Genomic DNA, 6615 nt, shown 5'->3' with positions numbered 1-6615 from the left:
GAAAAGTTTTTTTAATTACAAAAATATCCCTAACCCTAATTTTTGAAAACGAAACCCTAATTCCTAACTCTCAGCCGCCACACCCCAACCCTTCTTTGCCCCCAACAGAACGCAGCAGCCCTCTTTTCTTCCCAGCAGAACGCAACACACAGATTTGTGAAAGAAAGAAAGATTCGGAAGGGAGAAGGAGGAAGGGCGGCGCTGGCGGCCGTCACTACTGCCGCGCCGCTGTGTTGCACTGAGGAGGGGGAACCGGAGACGTGGGACTGTGCAGTGCCGGCAAGAGTGCTGTTGCCGTTGCTGGCACCGAGGAGAAGGAGAGACTGCCCGATAATGAAGGAAGGGGACGCGGGCCAGAGACGCGAGGAGCGCGACCCGCTGCGCCACCGTGGATCCCTTGTCGTCGAGCTCGAAGGAGCAGGGGAGAACGACGTTGGGTTTGAAAGAGCCAGAGGTAGTGCGGCGCCAGGGAGGAGGCGAGCTGTTCGCGCCACCCAGTCGCCGGTCTGCTGCCTCCATTTTCCGCCGCTGTACCACGGAGAGGAGAGAGTCGCGCCGCACCTCAGTCACTGCTAACCCACCGAAGAAGCCGCCGACGTTCGTGCCTCCCGTCACCGTCAGCTGCGTCATCACCGCGCCTAGTGATGAGCGGATAATTTATACGCTTTTTGGCATTGTTTTTAGTATGTTTTTAGTAGAATCTAGTTACTTTTAGGGATGTTTTCATTAGTTTTTATGTTAAATTCACATTTCTAGACTTTACTATGAGTTTGTGTGTTTTTCTGTGATTTCAGGTATTTTCAGGCTGAAATTGAGGGACTTGAGCAAAAATCGGATTCAGAGGTTGAAGAAGGACTGCTGATGCTGTTGGATTCTGACCTCCCTGCACTCAAAATATATTTTCTGGAGCTACAGAACTCAAAATGGCGCGCTTCCAATTGCGTTGGAAAGTAGACATCCAGGGCTTTCCAGAAATATATAATAGTTCATACTTTGCTCAAGTTTAGACGACGCAAACTGGCGTTCAACACCAGCTCTCTGCCCAATTCTGGCGTCCAGCGCCAGAAACAAGTTGCAAAGTGGAGTTCAACGCCCAAAATGGCACAAAAGCTGGCGTTCAACTCCAAGAATGACCTCTCCATGTGTAGACTTCAAGCTCAGCCCAAGCACACACCAAGTGGGCCCCAGAAGTGGATTTATGCATCAATTACTTATTTCTGTAAACCCTAGTAACTAGTTTAGTATAAATAGGACCTTTTACTATTGTATTCGAGATCCTGAGTTTTATCTTCAGATCATAGTAGTCTTGGTTACTTCGGTTCCCCTCTGGGGCCGAGACCACGAGTGCTGGGCGTAGTGACAGACGCAAAAGGATAGTAAATTCTATTCCAGTATGATCGAGAACCTCCAAGATGATTAGCCGTGCAGTGACAGCGCATCGGATCATTTTCACAGAGAGGAATAGGATGCAACCATCGACAAGGGTGATGCCTCCAGACGATTAGCTGTGCTGTGACAGAGCATTTGGACCATTTTCCCGAGAGGATTGAAAGTAGCCATTGGCACCGGTGACATCCTTACATAAAGCCAGCCATAGAAAGGAGTAAGACTGATTGGATGAAGACAGCAGGAAAGCAGAGGTTCAGAGGAACGAAAGCATCTCTATGCGCTTATCTGAAATTCTCACCAACGATTTACATAAGTATTTCTATCCTTCTTTTATTAATTAATTTCGAAAACTCCATAACTATTTTATATTCACCTGACTGAGGTTTACAAGATGACCATAGCTTGCTTCATACCAACAATCTCCGTGGGATCGACCCTTACTCACGTAAGGTTTATTACTTGGACGACCCAGTGCACTTACTGGTTAGTTGTATCGAAGTTGTGACAATTTATGAATTGAGATTAGCGCACCAAGCCTTTGGAGCCATTACCAGAGATCACAATTTCGTGCACCACCTAGCCTCGCCGTCGTTGACCTCCTCGCATTCCACTACCGCCGATTGAGCACCACGGAGGACAGAGAGCGCGCTCGATAAGTGAGAAGGGATGGAGGCTGGGCTGGGAGTCCAACCACCGTGTCCAGCCGGCGCCGCCTCCGTCGGAACTGCCGCCGTCAAAAAGGGGTTTCAACCACCGCAGGTGTCCCTGCCAGAAAAAGGGAGCTGCGTCTCTGTGATTCTGACTGCCGGAAGTGGTTCTGTGACTTCTGGGAGCACCGTCGGAGCTTTTGGCTGCTTTTGCCGTCGCTGAAAAATTCTATCGGTAAGGACTTTAAGTTGGTTCTCCTTTCTGTTGAGTTTCTGGGAACCTCATTGTCACTGCATATGGTTCAGGTCACCGCTGCTGCTTGAGGTAGCTGTCGCCGAACCGGTTCGAACACCGCCGCTGTTTCAGTTCAGCTGTTCCTTCTTCGGTTCGGTAAGCGTTTCGATTTGAAAGCCCTTTCATTACTGTTCTGAAATCTCACGCTAAGGTTTGTGGCATTAATCGCTATAAGATTGAGTTTCGGTTGTTGTATGTTACGATTAGAGTTGCTGAGACTGTTGAAAAAACAAGTGGAGCCGAGTTGTTGGTTGCCGTCAATTTGGGTTGAGGCGGAAAGGACTCTGTGACGCGTTTAGGTTATGGAATTTGCGTTTTGAGGTAGGGGCGCTTTCCAAAAACTATGTTTTAAGTATTGGAATTATTACATATGGATACTGTTGTGAGATATTGTGTATTTGGTGATTGTATCTGCCTTATGTGTTATTTGATTGACTCGAGTGATTATGGACGTTGGTTTGGTTGAATTGTTGTGTGGCTTTGTGAAATGTAATGTTTTGAAGTGATTCTTTAAAGATTTGAAATCTGAGTTTAATCCGTTGATGATTGATTTGATTTGAGTCAATTCTTTGATGATGTGAGTGGAAGTGCTGTTTTGTTATGGGCCGGAATGGCTGTGTATGATTATGAATATTGGCTGGTTCTGGATTGAACTGTGAACCAGAATGGCTGTGTATGATATTGATTTATGGCTGATTGCCGAATGAGTTATGGGCCGTATGGCTGACTATGAATTATGAATTTAAGCCGGATGGCTGAGATGGATGTTGATCCATGGCTGGGACTGAATGAATATATGCTTGAGATACCTGGGTAGTAGCAAGGGTTGTAGTTCGCCCCACTTGCTCCAAGTCAGATATTGTGACGCCTGGGTAGTAGCGGTAGTAGTGGTGATTCCACTCGCTCCAGGTTGAGCCTTTAAACACCTGCCTGGGTAGTAGCCGCAGTAGTGGTTATTCCACTGGCTCTGGGTTGAGCGGGTAGTAGCAATGGGGTTGTAGCTCAAACCTACTTGCTCCGCGATGGGTGTTTCTGTCCATGGTTAGCTACCAGGACGTGTCGGGTTGGCTATATAACCGACAGATGATATCATCAGCCACTAGGGATAGGCATGCATCATACGCATCTATGTGACATTATTTGGGTGTGCGCCGGAAGCGTGAGCTTTGGTAGTTAGGGTGTTACATTATGGTATCAGAGCAGTCCTTCCTGTAGAGCCTGAGGAATGGACCGACTATGCTTCAATTGCATACTCTGAGCGTTTGTCATGTACTAAGTCTTGTCGAATGACGAGGATTAGAGCTTTATGCACATGACGGTCTATTGATTAACGATGTTAGTCTTGCATTGCATAATTCTTGATATTAAGTTTGGCTGGCTTAATACTAGTGAATTATGTATATGAGAGCACTAATGGGTTATCATAGATGATATACGAGTTTTGAGTAAAGCGAATCGTGGGTTTTGGGAACGTTAGAAACTATTTTTCGAGGCTATTCAGTTGTGTGTCTTGAATTCTGTTCGAGTCGACCTGTTCTTTCATGTCCTAATTTGAAGTTCTTTTTTGCTAATCCTGTTGAAAAGTAGTTTGATTTTCTTAACTCTATTCCTCTATTCATATGCATTCTTGTTTGATCTTAATTGCATATGCTTGTTTGGAATCCTTGTTGCATCTATCTTTCCCTGTTTGAGTTCTTCTTGATTCACGTAATCTTTGATATAGCTTTGAACTTGTCTTAATGCGCTGTGCCTTTTAATTCCGGATTCCGAGTCCATTCTTGAATCAATATTCTGTTTTTCTCTTATTTGATAGTGATCACAGCCAATTTTGAGATTTTTATGAAAATTGCTGTTGAATGGATGTATACTTATCTATATCTGAAACTTTGAAGATTTTTTACACAGTTTAACAACTACTTATTTAATACATCGCCTGTACTTTTACTGGTTTACGGAACTGCACTTACTTTAAAAGTAAATTGACTTTCTAGTAATTCTACTATAGCTCCAGTGCACATCTTCATTTGATTATGTATTTGGGTATTTTTCAGAATTTCAGAAAGAAAAGGATTTCTCGCTTTTATCCCGGTTGAGTTTCATTTGATAAACTTTACTTAATTCATTTTGATTTGAGTTTGATTTAGCATACTACATGGTTTGTGCCATTGTTGTTCTTTTGAAACTGTTGGACTCATAGCTTTCTTCCTATGAACGGACTAAATTCTCTATTAAACCTTCCATCTCTATGAATGTCATACTTGACTTTGTTTTTAACTAATCTTTCACATTTTGTGAACATTTCCATTGATCTTGATTTTTCTTCTCTGGTGAATCTCATTCTTATATGAGTCAGTTTGATTCGTTTCAAATTAGTGTATCGTTTAATCTTTCATTATCTCTACAAGAGTTTTTAGTCAAAGATTTATCCTTGAGAAATTACTAATGATTGAGTTGTCTTTTCCTATGACTTTCTTTTGGATCAATTGGAGGCTTGTTGGATGTCTCATGACTAGTGGATCTTGTTTAAACTACTTTGATTTAAGATCTTTTCTTGTATGGCTTGACTCCTTTTCAAGTACATCCTAATCTTCTTGAATATCGTTGTGAGATGGTGATTTCAAGTATACTTTTGGAGTCTTGTTTTGAATTTTATAAAGCAGATTGAACTCTCTTTGAAGAAGTTCCAAATCGAAATTATTTTTCAGTTGCTTGGTTATAATTGAAATCATTGTTCAATTTTTGACGAAATTGTTTTAAAGTTAGCATGCGCTATTTTAAATTAAGTTTTGAAAAGCTTCCTTGTTTAGTGGAAACCGGTTCGTTTGTAACGCACCACTTATTTCCTTTACCAATTTGTGAGCAAACTTTTACCTTGGATTTTCTTTTCCAAATAGAGTTTAATTTTCTCTTTCGACCTTGCTAAGATTTTTATACACGCTTGTTTGAATATGGACTTTGGAGATTTTTGAACAAGCATTTGATTACTTCCGAGTTTTTATGAACTGCGTTTGGTTAGGCTGTACACCTAATTATCTTTCTAAGATATTTGAGGAAATATTTTAGCTTTTAGCCAAACTTGTGTGCATTTTGTTTTTAAAACTTTACATAATCTGCTTCAACATGAAATTGTATTGAAGTAAAGCCACGTTTATGCTTTTGCTACTCTCTTGAAGAATGTTTGTTGCTCAACTTTTCTTCTAGACTGCAAAGTGGTTTTTTCGCAAGTTTTCGACTCTTTCATGAACAGTGTATTCAGAAGTATTTTTAATGATGCTCTTGAGATCTGTGAGCTTTGTCTTGGGTTTGAAATATTCTCTTCTGTAAACTTCATGCTTTCTCGACTCAGCTTGAGTTTGTTTCAAAATAATACGCTGAATTTTCTTCTTATTGGTCCTGTTGGATTTCTTTGATACAAGGGTTATCTTTGAAGATGTCAATCGATTTATTTCTAGCAAACTTCATTGGTTGAGTGTCTTTGTTTACTTGGATTGGATACATTCTCCCAAATCTATGAGTATTACTCTTGACATATGTCTTTCCTTTCTGAATCTGGTATCCTTCTGAGTAGACTCGAGAATTGTTTTGATATCACGTGCGACTTGTAGACGTAGTAACGCGATGCGTTAGCTCTTTAAGACGTGATATGTGTGTATGGAGGGTGAAGCGGTAGGTGTGCGACGTTATAAGTTGTGGGTGTTTTGTTCCTTGCGAACGGGTTTGTGGTTGTCAGGCTTGTGATCGAGTATGGGGATTTTAAAGTGCTTGATGGAGTTGAAAAGTTAAAACTTTGAGGTTGATATGAGATTAGTGTGAGGATGTTGAACACGTCGTTTTAACCCCATCATGTTTTATAGCCTTCGATGCCTTGCCTTACAATCACATGTTTGAATCATGTCATCTTTTGCATTGAGCCTATCTTGCAACGTTTGCTTGGCAATCACACTCCTACCTTTGTATCGTTATGCATACGACCATCCAAGTATTTGAAAAAAAAAACCATGTATATGTGTTATATTTTGAGATATTTTTGCTTCTTCCTTAAAATGTGTTCAAGGGTGAACTGCTATGAAATTTCTTTCGTTTTGTATCAATTTTCGAGGACGAAAATTTTTGTAAGGTGGGTAGAATGTAAGACCCAAAACCTTTGAAAAGTCTTTTTATGATCAAGTCTCAAATCATATAATTATTTATAGCCTTAATTTCAGAAATTATTTTATTAAAGATAATTAAGGCAAGTTTTGATTTATTGAATTTGAGATAAGTTATGATTATTATCCAATTTTA

The sequence above is a fragment of the Arachis ipaensis genome, chromosome B05 (genome assembly GCF_000816755.2).
Source record: "Arachis ipaensis cultivar K30076 chromosome B05, Araip1.1, whole genome shotgun sequence".
Classification (NCBI taxonomy): Eukaryota; Viridiplantae; Streptophyta; class Magnoliopsida; order Fabales; family Fabaceae; genus Arachis; species Arachis ipaensis.
The sequence above is the reverse complement of the archived record's forward strand: the minus strand, read 5'-3'. Positions refer to the sequence as shown.